This window comes from Strigops habroptila, chromosome Z, assembly GCF_004027225.2.
Source record: "Strigops habroptila isolate Jane chromosome Z, bStrHab1.2.pri, whole genome shotgun sequence".
In the NCBI taxonomy this organism is placed as follows: domain Eukaryota; kingdom Metazoa; phylum Chordata; class Aves; order Psittaciformes; family Psittacidae; genus Strigops; species Strigops habroptila.
The window spans coordinates 94,744,766-94,759,656 of NC_044302.2; positions in this window are offsets into that span (position 1 = coordinate 94,744,766).

The window sequence follows — 14,891 nt, forward strand, 5'->3', positions numbered from 1 at the left end:
GCAGCCAATTTCTCCAGGAGAATGCTGTGGGAGAGAGTCCAAATAGACAATGTCCGCAGCCTTTACCTTGTTAACCGGGAAGGTCACATATGGTAGAAGGAGATCAGGTTGGTCAAGCAGAACCTGTCCTTCATGAACACATGCTGACTGGGCCTGAGTTTCAGGAGGTGAAAAATATCCGGTGTTTAATATCTTTTGTAATTTGATTTCTGAAATGGATATTGCCTAAGATGAAAACTCCTTTATTTTATCTGTGAAAGGTAGATTGTGACACTGAAGCCTACTTCTTAGGAAACTTAGGTAGGGAAGAAATCAGTGCTGTAGCTTGTTGAAAGTCGAAACTGAGATTTATGGGATTTTTTGAATACACGTTGTTTGTATCTTTGATCCAATGTTTGCTTCCTTCCAGCACAATAACTAAAGCCCAGCTTCATTCTTTCCTTCAGCTGTTCTGTTTTGGTGATTTTTGTATGTCTTATGAAACAGCAGCCTAGAATGTGTGGTGAAGACTATGCAGGTGTACAGCAGTATGAGTACGCCTGCATAGTCTAAGTAACTTGGATTTCTTCCTCAAAAATCACCAATATTTATGACCAGTTCCTTCCTTTTGGGCCAGTTTGGACCAGTTACCTAGGTTTGAACACTATTCTGTCAAAAGTTAAAGCTATTAATCAGGCAAAAATCTCAGAGATGATGGGATGGGATAGAATGGGAAAAATAGCAGAAAGTCTTTGCTCTTCAGATCTTCAGGAACCTTCCATCAAACCTCTATTGCAAATCACTGAAAATTTCTTACCTAAAATTGTTATGAGATTCTATATTCCAGGATAATTACAAAGACAATAGTTACTCTTCTTTCCTTTTGCCTTTGCCCCCAAATCCATTTTCAACCATATGTTCTCAAAAACCTGTTCCTTTCTTTTCCTAAAGCTTTGTCAGAAAATTCCTTCCACCACCAATAGAAATCTTTCTTCCAATACCATTATTCTGGACACAAGCTAAAATGTATTTCAGAATCACTTATATTTCACCAACACAAGCATGTCCTCCACATTTTTTGAACAAAACAATGTTATTGCTTCATAACAATAACTTGAAGTTTCCTGTTTTATTTTTCAAACCCACTGGGGAAAGAACTGTCTTTTTTTCTGTTTCCTTACATTTATTTCTGCTCTTCTTACAATGATTTCCTTTTAGGCTTTTCATTCTTTCTTTTTTCTTACCACTAAGTTTCTTCCTCCAAGACACTGCTGTTATAAAAAGCATTTCTTTTAATGCTCATTTAAAATGTTTTGAAAATTCAGCTACCAACATATCTAATTTCAGTTCCTGTCTATCTTCTGTAGTAATGTATTTAGGTATTTATGTGTGAGACAAATATTGAAATACATTTTATCAGTAACTTAGACAAATAAATACTTAGAAGAGCAAATTATTGACCAGACACTTTTCCATCAGTGTAAATAACTTTGACTATCTAAAAGGTTAACATCTATTTTCTCTAGTGAGACAGCAGAGAAAATACCTTCAGGGGACAAGAAGTTAGGGATATCGGGAAGTGCTTACCCTTATTTATGGGCTACAGGAAACAACCAGGTTTTTTATCTGAACATATTGCTGTTCAAAAATAACATTAGAAATAGCAGAAGAAATATTAACTTTATATTTTTTAAATAAATCATTATTGTAGCCTTCATCAGAACATGTCTTTGTGTTACTGTTAAAATGTTTTCTTTTGTTTTGTGGTTTTTTTTTTAACTTAAGGATAACTTACCCCCCACCCCCCAAACTAAAATAAAACAGCTCACAAAAAACCCTGAACAACAAAACCATAGCATCATGGTGTCAGGTTTAACTAACTGATATAAGAAACCACATACAGTGACTGAATTTTTCTCTAGTTACTTTCTTCCATTCTTTTATTACTTCTATGATCTTAACAGATGAATGCACCAATAGCTCATTTTGGTTCTAACTCAGCTCTGCCTGTCTGGTTTACTGCCATCAGTACTGCGGACACAATATTGTGTCTAGAACTTAAACTCAGTGAATGCATTAAACATTGCTAAGGTCTTGATCCAATTCTCACTGAAAAGACTCTCTGAATACGAATCTTCCTGCTGATTTCAACAGGCTCATCAGGGCTTAACTGATACATTACATCAAAGATTGTTCACTAAATATGGGTCCAAATTCATAGTTTCTGATAGTTTATAATTCATAGCAAAAGAACATGGATAAAAAGATTTTATACTCATGAAAGTGCAAAAGAGAGAGAAGGAGCTGTCTAAACAAGGGATGATTTCCAAAACATAATGAACCATATTGCTTAAAAGTTGACCTGATCAAAGACCTTCTGAAGTTGAATTAGAGGAGGAAAATTGGTAGGGGCCTACAGGGAACATTTTGCTATGAGATGTTTTTGAAAGTATGCTTTAACTTCTCTCTAAAAGTTTGGAGCTTTATACACTATATTGTGTATTCTGAGAAAATAGCTGTGTAAAATAAATTCTTTATCTTATTATTGTTTTCCCCCCTTCCCTCTCTCTCTCTTACTTTTTTTTTTCCTTTTCTTTTTTTTTTTCCCTCCGTAACTGCTACTACTTTTCAAGAAATTCCATGGAGACATACTGCAGAATGTAAAACTACCTGAAAACCTCAAGAGTTTCTAAAGCCTCAGTCCTTAAGTGAGGCTTTAATCACAAGAGACACACAGGTGCTTTTTTTTCCACCTCTGGCAGGTGAACACAATGGAAGAAGAAACCTAAAGATTCTAGCCTAAAGATGTGGTAATTAATGAAACTAGAAACCTGTGCCTTGGTATGTTGTGATAAATGTGTATCTTCTGGGGATTAGTCTTACTACCTGAAAGAATTGTTTTCTTTTTATATTCTTAGAAACACTGTAATTATTTGAAATAAACTTTCTCACTTCACACATGTCCATACCACCACCCAGTAAAATTATCTAGTCCTTGACTCCATTTTCTGATTCAAGATTTTATGCAAAGAAGAATATCAACAGGAGCATTCAAGAGACAAAAAATTTGCCAGAGAAGGAATTTCTGCTTTCGGTGGTCTCCAGATATTGCCACTCACTGAATAGCTTCACAAAGAGAAAATTGAAGAAAAAGAAAAAAGGAGTCTTGATTTAGGAGACACTGGGACCCACTCCTCTGAATATCAAAGTTAGGTGCTATGCCCTGGATTAGTGTTGGATTATAAACTAAATTAGCAAAGGGAATTCCATACAACAGATGTATTTCTGAAAATAGGATGTGCCCAAATATAACGACTGGTTTTATTATACAGGACTTTGTGAGATTTAACCTAATTCCATCTGAAACAAAATGGGGTGCCATCATGTAGAAGCGCTGTATTAATGATCAAATTCCTCTGTACAACATCTGAGAAATGACTGGGTTAATGGGTGATGGGAACTGTTGATTTTCATTATTAAAGATAAAAAACCTAGACAATTCTCAGAATTTTTTGATCTCTCAAGGACCCACTTAAAGTCTTTTTGGTTGAAATGTGGGATATCCAAGAATATGTGATCTCAAAAAAATACGTGAGAGGTTTACTGAGTGATTACCAAGAGGTTTAGCTGCCATCTGAAGAAAACCATCAGAGTATCTTATGTACTGGTCCAATGCATTTAATATAATATATCTGAACACAGGGACCCTGGAAACCTGCAATCCCTGCTGACTCAATGGTTAGTACATGGCATAAACTTTGGGTTGCTAAAACAAAATAAATAAAGTTGCTAAAAAACATTTGGAAAAAAATGTTAAGATACCATCCAACAGAAACTCGCATGTGTTTTGGTGTTGGTTAATGGAAAAATAAGATTAATTTAAATGGAATATTTAAACTGCGATGAATTGGGATTTTACATAAAATCTTATTTCATCAGAGAATTCCCAAGTGGCTCTAATCAAATGATTCAACTAATAGCAAACAGCAATTGCCTTTAATGCTTTTTAAAATACAATAAATACCTTCCATGCTAAATTCAGTTACGTTACGATATGCGATGAAGTCAGGGACAGTGTGGAACAGTGTAAAGATGTAATGAAGATATAAAAGGTGGAATTGAAAGCTGACATTGCACATTACAAAATCAAATTTCTAAATTTCTCCTATGATACTGTTTTCATGATACTTTCAACTACATGCCTTCAAAGTGCATATTGTTTTGTGGAGAGAAAAAGGGAAAATGTTAAACTGTAACAACATATACAACTTGAATTTATTTTATCCAAGTATTTAAAATTATTTTTAATAGAAAATATGTATACAGGGATTTTTTAATATTGTTATTTTTTTTAAATAATTAGAAGTCAATCCCAGAGAGCGTGGTTTCACTATTAAGCAACCACCTCTAGGGAGAAAAAAAGGAGTTTGACGTTCTGCATCAAGAAAGAGCCACTGCATGAGTGCAGTGTATACTGAAGAAGCTGCAATACAAGCCAGATGGTAGAGAAAAGGAAAGTAATCTGTAGTAAGTGTGTTTCATTACAAACATCAGCTGGGATGTCATGTGGTGAATTCAGCACCAATGATCTTTGTATTTGACCTAAGCAACAATGGTTTAAAGTGAACCACAGGGTTTTTTCTTGGGTTTGATTTGTTGTTTGGTTTTTTTTTTTAACTTTCTATTTTTAGAAGACATTGTCCAGCACACCAAAATGAGGTAAAATGTGGGAGATAAAGAAATGGAAAGAAGGAGGGAATGAATGCCTACCCTTGCAGCTTCTCAATCTTTACAGCCTTATGGTTTGCTGAGTTAGTTAAGGGAAATTTTGTTTTCACAAATTAATAGTGAAATTAATATATTCTAACATTGGCCATCTAGAAAGTAGAGTCCTAAAACATAGCTAAGCTCCCTGTAAAGTTATCCCCTCTAAAGGGTGATTCTTCTGAATGATTCAGGACACTCATCGCAGAATCCAAAACTTACCCTCTGGGTGGGTCTATATCTGCTCAATGAACTAGAAGAGGAGCAAGCCATGACTCAGTCACACTTCCTTCCTCAGCAATTGCAGTGCTTATCTAAATGGTGGGTGATGCTGGTGCATGAATATGCCTAAATATGAAGTGCATTGGATCAGTCGGCTGGAGCTGAAGGTCAGTCAGCATGGACCCTTCAGAGTGATTCTCAGTAAACTTGTCAAAACATTTTATAGCAAATTAAAAAAAAAAAAAATCAATCAGACATTCCTGAAGAAAATGCTCCTATCTGTGCAAATAGAGAGAGATCAACTTTATTCTTTCCCAAAAAAACCCACTTAGTAAATGGAATAGAAGATTTGATTGGGGTTTTTGTTTATTTGGGTTTTTTTAGGTGTGGGGTTTGGGCTTCGTTAAGGGTTGAGGGGGTTTGTTAGTTTTGTTTTATTCTATTTGTTTTTCTTAACCAAGAAACAAAATATACATAAAAAACCCCAAAACTAAACATTAATTTTAAGCAGGAACCAAATAAAAAATTAGCCCACAATTATTTTCTTTTGTAGAAGAAAAAACTAAATGACAAAAATTGGGTTTCAATAAATTCCAGAAATTCTGTAAGATAATGACAATAGTGGTTTTGTTATTGCAACATTTTCTTTAGAAATACATCATAATAACCAAAAGATCCCAACTCTAATTAAAGAGAGTTGATAGTGTGCTTCAGGTAGAATGCTCAAAGAGATGTGAAGAATATTACTACCCTAATAAACAATCAAGACTATGGAAGAAATTATCTATTCTGTAGTTGAAGTATTATACCTGTGTGCCCTGTTGTTTATTTGTCAGCTGGTAGCATATCAAACCTGTCCTTCAGCCTTTATGCATCTTGTAATAAGTATTTTATCTGAATGAATCTTTATCCTGTAGTCTAAATAAATTCAAGTGTATAAATAAGTTAAATCCTATTTTCAAAAGATGCATTTATTTATATCTATTCTTTTACAGCACATCACTAGAAAGTATTTCATTGGATTTCAAAAGTAGAGAGCAGACCAACTGCAAAAAACAGAATTAACACACAGTAACATTCCCATAAAAAGCTATCTTTTTTTTTTGCAAATACTTGTGCATTTGTGGGAGTGCTCTGTGCAGCCAGGAAATGTCACTGCAGATGAATTTTAAATAAAGTCTTCATATTTCTTTGGGGACTTTCAGAACAGAAAAGGAAATGGAATATTTACAATTTGGTGCATAATTCATTTTCTGTGAGTAACTACCACTTTTATTTCTACCCTAGCCTGAATGCATTGGAATCTTGTTAAAAAATAAAAATCATACATATTCAGCTGTAAACATGAAGACTAGGAGGTAGTAGTAGTAGTAGTAATAATAGTAACGATTATTATTCATTTAATTATTTTTTCTCTCTATTTTTAGCTATCCACATAAAATAACAGAAAGGAATAGAAATTCTTGACAGATGTCTTGCATTATTTTTTGAGGCTGAAATATGGTTAAGCAAAATTCTGTAACTTTGACATTGTTGAAATGTAGATTTTGTACACCTATGGAGTATGTCTCTGATCCTATCACCAATTTTGCTTGGTCCTGGTACCACTCACTAGAGTGGAGCTGCCTCAGATTTACATGTTTAAATGCATCATCATTTGGCTCAGCATTGGCATTGCACAGAGTAGAAACAGACCTTTTTTGTGAGTTGTTGGTACAGAGCTCAATAAAGCAGAGCCCTAATTCCTGGCCTGTATGCCACATCAGCAATAATAACTCCTTAATAATTGATTACTTTGATGTTTATACAGTTCCTTAAGATGAAAGATGAAGAGTGTAGTATGTGTGCAAAATACTCATATATTTCGTTTTCCTTTTTGGGGGGAAAAATCTAGAAAAGGTCTTCTCATCGCACTGCTAACCTCATATACAGCAGATAAAAAGTTTCAGTCTGATTTCATTCCTATCATAGCTCTTATATCACTCTGCATTTATGGAATATTTCAAAGTTGCATTCATTTCTATCCCAGTCAGATCTCAGAAACAGCTCTGCACTTGATTACAGAATGAGGCTGCCAAATTCCTTATAAAGGAGGAAATGGAAGGAGTACATTTAACTTATTTTGAACAAATTGCATTAGCTGGCAGTCAAATATCATATTGATTTTAACCATGCTCACTTTATAATTTGCTACGTGGTCCTAGTCCAGCATATCTCGCTGACCTTCCCATACCCCTGCATACAGGTGGCTTCAGGTTTACTGAGGTAGATCTAACTTGTTTTAATGACGGAACATGCATTGCCCCCTGCTGAAATACCACCAAAATGCCTTCAGGCGTGGGGTTTTTTTTTTCCCACACCAATCTTTCTTTCTTCAAACTATGCAGTCACCAGTATTGGACATATGCATGATTTTGGGGCCTAAACTTTAAAAATGCAGATATCTCAGTCACCCATTTTAGGACTATGAATAGTTACACCAATTAAGTATGGACATTCAAAAGCCTTATTTTATGCTTCTGTCTTATATCTCCTATATCAAACAAATCTTGTACCCATTGTTCACTGCACAATCACATTGTTCACAGAAGTTAAGACTTTTTCAGGTAGTAGCTCTTTTTTGGAACAACCTCTTGAAGTGCACTAGGAGATATTAATCTTTGCCTAAGTTCATCTGTATAGTCTAACCTACCAATATAGGTTTCTACTTCAGTACTTGGAGGGATATTTAGACCTCAGAAGAGAATTGATCCCTTCTCAAAAACTTGTCTTAGGATGAGACAAATTGTATTCTAGGTCTGCATCTCCTTCATTCACTAGATTTGTTCAGACTATGTAGATGAACTTAAGAGGCATGGTTCTCACCTTTAAAGCCTGCAAGTATCCAACTAAAATCCATTACTCTTTAAAATTAAACTGTAAACCTTGTTGCAGTTTTTTGTTCTTATTTTTCTAGATCTGACATTTTTTGAGGATGTATTTCTTCAAAATCTATTATTATTTGTTGAATTACGGGTAAGCCAATATGTAAAAGGTCAGCATGCCTTTGTGAATTTGAAAAAACAAACAAAATCCATCCCCAAACCCAGAAAGCACAGTTTTCTCTGCAAAACTACATGTGCTCCAACTGCAGCTCTTTCTCTCCTCCTCTCCCAGCTGATTGCGTACAAGTTTAACACAGAAAGCTTTGCCTTTCCTATGTGCGATCAGAAACTGTTCTGTTTTAGGCTGTATCCTTGGTGTTTCTTTAACCAAATGAACAGAACAACTCTCTGCATTACCAGGTGAACTTCAGATTAACCTCTCAGGCTTTTGACACCTCCGTTTCCTCCCTCCCACTATGTCAGGTTGCCTGGAGGTTGTTGGAAAGTGTTACCTGGAGCATTAGCTCAAATTAATCAATGACTATATTGCAAGTCAAGGAAGATGCTGAGAGCTCTCATAACAGCATATTGCATGCATTCACTAACCAAATGGCTGTGCCATTGGTCACATTCCTCTTGGACAGAGCTTTTTTGGGTGATGTATTGATGGGCTACTTGATATTAACATGGCCATTTTCTCTGTTTTATTTGTTTGCAAATTTAAAAGGTTAAATATGAAAAAAATCCCACCTATTCAGCTATTTTTTTATTTACTTTACATGTCATTTCCAAGGGAAAAAGCTATGAATAGTTGCAGACATTAGTTACTGAATCCACATTCTGTGGGGGCACATGTCTTTGAAAAGGATCCTGCTGCTTACTGCTATTCATCTTTTCATTCCGAAACATTTGCCTTTTGTTTGAGTACAACGACCATTTCTATTTGCAGAAAATTGTACAGGCTGCTAAAGAGAGGTGTTTCTGATGTGCAAAAAGTTTTGCTTCATAGGGCCACCTGCGTTTTGTCTTGGGTTTTGGTAACATTTCTCTCTGAATATAGCTTTATAAACTTTTCTTTTTTTTCTTAGCTCTGTGTTTACATGTTGCTTGCTTTAGGTCAGAGCTTGTCTTTTGATCTCTGTTCAAACAGAACAATGATATTCTGTTACATAGGAACCATTCTTACATATTGTGAAAACTGTTACTGAGAAGGCAACTGACCAAAGTACTTAAGTCAGGGAAATAATTCTATCTCTAGTCATTCAAACAGTATATTTCTTGGGTGTCTTCTTTCTCAATGGAATATATACTGAATCTAAGCCAATGATGTTTCTCACATAGGTGCTTAGGTTAGATGCCCTGAGTCTGGACTTTTTCCCTCATATATTTTACTGCTGCTTCTCTTCATTCAGTAATTCCTCTAAATTGGTATGAAAATAAGACTATTGTTTGAAGAGACCTTTTGGTGAAAACAGAAAGATTCTGCAGTGTTTTTTACTTGTTTATCCAATTCCCATGGTGTTTCCTTTATGAATGTGTCCATCTTCCTATATGTGCTGAGAGAGGTCTCTCGTATTAATAAACATAGAATAAGGGGGGACACAGCACAGAATATTTTAACTTAAAATTATAAGAAATAGAAATTTTATACTAATCAATAATAATATAAATTATGTCCACCTGATGTGGAAACTTTTGTTGTTTCTAGGAGGTGAATTGTCTTAATAGTAGACAGATTAAGAAAATTAGCCTTATTGTTGACATAAGTGAATTAAGCTTAAATTAGTAAAAATCAAACTTTTGGGTTTTTTTCTTCAGTATTTGCTCTGAGGAAAGTATTTAGTTTCATGTCTTCTTCAGTATACTTTAAAGTCTCATCTCTAAATGCTGCTTTCCTAAAGTGGCCCTAGCACTTAACAGGATAATTCTGTAATCAGACAAAGCACTTCTGTCAGGTTTGTTAAGACAAGAACTGACTCCAAGTCACTGTCTTCAATTATTCACAAAACTCTATTTTTTTTATATTCATTGCATGGTGGGCATGTGTGTGATAAAGGTATTTCTTGACTCAAACAGAAATTTTGAGGAAAAAAAATAACCAGAGAAACAAAAACATTCAAAGTGTTCCCAGATTTTGTTTTGGGACTTCAAACCCTTTTTTGTGTGTTCAACAGTCTTCTTTCAAAAAAAGGGCTTTAAAATTAGTATATATAAATAAACCACAGTTTTGAACACTTTTCTGCTCATACACTGAGTTTGAGTTAGTATTGCAATGGTTTGACAATCAGAAAAATAAATTTCTTTGCAAATAAATAAAAATTACTGGATACAGTAGAAGTATTTTAAAATAATCACCCTCTCCCAAATACATCATAGGAAAAAACCTGTGATTAGGAAATTGGCAGAATCAGCGAACACTACTGACTCCTGACTTACCAGGGCCTTCAAGTATACTTTTAATTGCTTCCCTGAACCAGGGCCTCAATCACGAGCCACACCTTTTTTCTCTACCTAGATCAGCACTGAAACATCAACTGTATTTCTACTTACAATTTTTTTGTGACATTGTCAATGCATAAACAAGACCTCTGCAGCTATTTTTTTTTCTGTTCTCTTGCTTGCAAATAGTTTTAACTGAAAAGGCTGAATCAAATACGTATCCAAAATAATGCAGATATGGAAGACAACTTCCTCTTTCAAGCAATAGAGGAGCCGACAAGGAGAGATGCCATGCTGGACCTTGTGCTCACCAAGAGGGAGGGACTGGTTGGAAATGTGACGCTCCAGGGCAGCCTTGGCTCTCGTGATCACGAGATGGTTGAGTTTGAGATCCTCAGGACAGTGAAAAGAGCATGCAGCAAGCTCACTGCCCTGGACTTCAAGAAAGCAGACTTTGGCCTCTTCAGGAACCTCCTTAGTAAGGTTTCATGGGACAAAGTCCTAGAGGGCAGGGTGGCCCAAGGCTGGTTGTCGATATTCAAGGATCACCTGCTACATGCTCAAGAGTGTTGCATCCCGACTAGAAGAAAGTGCAGCAGGAGGGCCAGGAGACCTCCATGGATGGACAAGGAGCTGCTGAGGAAACTTAGAGGGAAAAAAGAAGCTTATAGAAGGTGGAAGCGAGGACAGGTGGCCTGGGAAGAATATAGGAGCATTGCCCGAGAAGCTAGGGACCAGGTTAGGGAAGCTAAGGCCCAGCTAGAGTTAAGTTTGGCAAGGGATGTAAAAGAGAACAGGAAAGGATTCTATAGATACGTAGCAAATAACAGACAGACTAGGGACAATGTGGGCCCTCTCCAGAAGCTATCATCAGGAGAAATGGCTACCATGGATTTGGAGAAGGCTGAGGTTTTTAATGACTTCTTTGCCTCAGTCTTCACCAGCAAATGCTCTGACCACACCACGAAAGTCTTGGAAAGCAGATGCAGGGACTGTGAGAATGAAGACCTTAGGCCCACTGTAGGAAAGGATCAGGTTCGAGACCATCTTAAGAACCTGAAAGTGCACAAGTCCATGGGACCTGATGAAATCCATCCACAGGTCCTGAAGGAGCTGGCGAATGAAGTTGCTAAACCACTGTCCATCATATTTGAAAAATCCTGGCAGCCAGGTGAAGTTCCCAATGACTGGAAGAAGGGTAATATAACCCCCATTTTCAAGAAGGGGAAGGTGGAAGACCCGGGGAACTACAGAGCAGTCAGCCTCAACTCTGTGCCTGCAAAATCTTGGAACAGTTTCTCCTGGAAAGCATGCTAAGGCACATGAAAAACAATGAGGTGGTTGGTGACAGCCAACATGGCTTCACTAAGGGGAAATCCTGCCTGACCAATTTGGTGGCCTTCTATGATGGAGCCATGGAACTGATGGACAGCGGCAGAGCAGTTGACGTCATCTACCTGGACTTGTGCAAAGTGTTCGACACTGTCCCGCATGACATCCTTGTCTCTAAATTGGAGAGACATCAATTTGATGGATGGACCACTTGGTGTATAAAAAACTGGCTCGATGGCCGCACGCAAAGAGTTGTGGTAAATGGCTCGATGTCCAGTTGGAAACCTGTAACGAGTGGTGTTCCTCAGGGATCGGTGTTGGGACCGGTCCTGTTCAACATCTTTGTCGGCGACATGGACAGTGGGATTGAGTGCGCCCTCAGCAAGTTTGCCGACGACATCAAGCTGTGTGGTTCGGTTGATACGCTGGAGGGAAGGGATGCCATCCAGAGGGACCTTGACACACTTGTGAGGTGGGCTGATGTCAACCTTATGAAGTTTAACCAAGCCAAGTGTAAGGTCCTACACCTGGGTCGGGGCAATCCCAGGCACTGCTAAAGGCTGGGCAGAGAAGAGATTCAGAGCAGCCCTGCAGAAAAGGACTTAGGGGTGTTGGTTGACAAAAAGCTTAACATGAGCCAGCAGTGTGGGCTTGCAGCCCAGAAAGCCAACCGTATCCTGGGCTACATCAAAAGAAGCGTGACCAGCAGGTCAAAGGAGGAGATCCTGCCCCTCTACTCTGCTCTCGTGAGACCTCACTTGGAGTACTGCGTACAGTTCTGGTGTCCTCAACATAAAAAGGACATGGAGCTGTTGGAGCGAGTCCAGAGGAGGGCCACGAGGATGATAAGAGGGCTGGAGCACCTCCCGTATGAAGACAGGCTGAGAAATTTGGGGCTGTTCAGCCTGGAGAAGAGAAGGCTGCATGGAGACCTCATAACAGCCTTCCAGTATCTGAAGGAGGCCTATAAGGATGCTGGGGAGGGACTCTTCATCAGGGACTGTAGTGATAGGAAAAGGGGTAATGGGTTCAAACTTAAACAGGGGAAGTTTAGATTAGATATAAGGAAGAAGTTCTTTACAGTGAGGGTGGTGAGGCACTGGAATGGGCTGCCCAGGGAGGTTGAGGATGCTCCATCCCTGGCGGTGTTCAAGGCCAGGTTGGACAGATCCTTGGACCACGTGGTTTAGTGCGAGGTGTCTGTGCCCATGGCAGCGGGGTTGGAACTAGATGATCTTACGGTCCTTTCCAACCCTTATGATTCTATGATTCTGTGATTCTATTTGTTTATCTTACTATAAGGAGAAATAAGACACACATTTATACACCTATAGAGATGCACACAGATATTCTAAGGGGATGAAGTGCTGCCTTCATTGCAAATGACAAAGAAACTAAATGGGAGCCTCTTCTCCCTCTGAAAGGGGAAATAGCTGTAGCTTCTGTACTTAGCTGTCTAGAAAAAAACTTTATTGTGCTTTCTCTGTCTTGCTCTTTCCCAACCTCTCTCTCCCCCCTCTTCTCTTTCAGTTTACCAGTTGATCACATAGCAAATACATCTCTGCAATATATCTCCCTTTCAGATTTTATTGACCTATGACCTGTAATGTCCCCCTTTGCTTGAAGTACTTTTATTTATACCATCCCCAGGACCTATACATTTTGATCTAAGAAACAGTATTCTCTCCTTAGTGCCTGTGGAGCACACTTTGCAGGTACCATCAGTTCAGAAAAAGCAGTCACACAATATATGAGATTGTGACAAGGTATAATGTAATGGTAGTTATGTGAACCTCCAATAAACTAGTGGTACTTCACAGATTACTTGGAGAGAAAGTCTTTTAGTGTGCTTGAAGAAGTATGAAATGAATTTCATTTCCTTCTCATTTGCCTTGCTTTTGAAAGGTTTCATGCAAGATATGTGACCAACTATTATAGTACTAATCCATCCATGACAGAGCTCAATTTTCCTTGAGAATTTACTTCTGAATGGGCTGCAGAAAAACTTGAAAGCTGAAAATTAAAGTACGCTGAACAGAGCAAGCACTGAGCTGTGGGCAGCTGTCTGTCAAGAAAACCAGTTGGAACAAAAATGTAAATTAGATTTTATTTTTATTTATGTTTTTAAAGCAATCTGCAGAGGTAAAGTTTTACAGCCCTGTGTGTAAACAAGAGCAATGAGATGGAAGTGATGACAAGCTGCTGTTGTTGCGAGTTATTCTCATTAAAGTAAATATAAAAAAAAAGGGCCAGGGGTTACTGACAGTTTTAAACAGAGCACTGTATTGCATTTAGTCACCCATTGCGAGCAGAAACTCTGTGGTAATTCAGGCACTGATTTTATTCTTTTCTCCCCTCATGTCACTTGCTAGATAACTTCGGTATGTTATAGTCACAAGTCTTGAGTAGGGTCCTGAGTGGCTAAAATGGATTTTAGAATGCATAGTGCAATTTAAGATAATACTATATAAATATAGTGCTCAAAAGAGCAAAGTGAGCCTGTTACTGTTAAGGCACAGGCAAGGCTGTGATGGCACACTGATACTAGCCCACTCCATGATGGAGATAGCATGCATTATGCCATGCAGTGCAGGCAGGAAGTTCTTCCCTCTGCTGGTTCTTGTCACAAGAACAAGGAAGAGAGTGGAGATGGATGGGATGTCAGTCAGGGAAGGTGGCATGTTCAGGCCATTCTACACCAGAGAAGACACCCCATAAGAGGATTTAAAATGTGACTGCTTTAATGGATGCCAAAAGCTGGTCTGGCTTCAAATGCACTGGGATCAAGATAAATGAACAGGAGGCTGGTTTCACACACCTACTTCACATCTACTCAGTTTATACAGGTACCATCATATGTGAAACTCAGGGCGGGATTTCCTTATTTCTGACTGCAGATGCTGGAATAAAGATATTTTAAAATGATATAGTCCCCATGGCCTGGTCAAGGGGGAAAATCAGACCCTTTTAGAGCATGTTTCATTTGGCCCATCTTAGATATGGGCATAAGATGTCCCAGAAGCTGCTATTTTTCTCCACTGGATGTGAAGGAGTCTGGGTGAGTAGCTCAGATGGAAATGTTTACATGTAAGCAGAGCAATCTCATCCTGATATGTATTCTTACATTAACAATAAAGCAATTCTCACTTTGCAACTCCCTGTGCAAAAGAACTAATTTCTTCACAAATATTGACAAATTTAATCTTGGCCTAAAAAGCTCTCTAGTTTGACTGTGAAAAGAACTATTTTTGTGGCACATATGATTACATTCTACTTCTGCCCTAGAGCAAA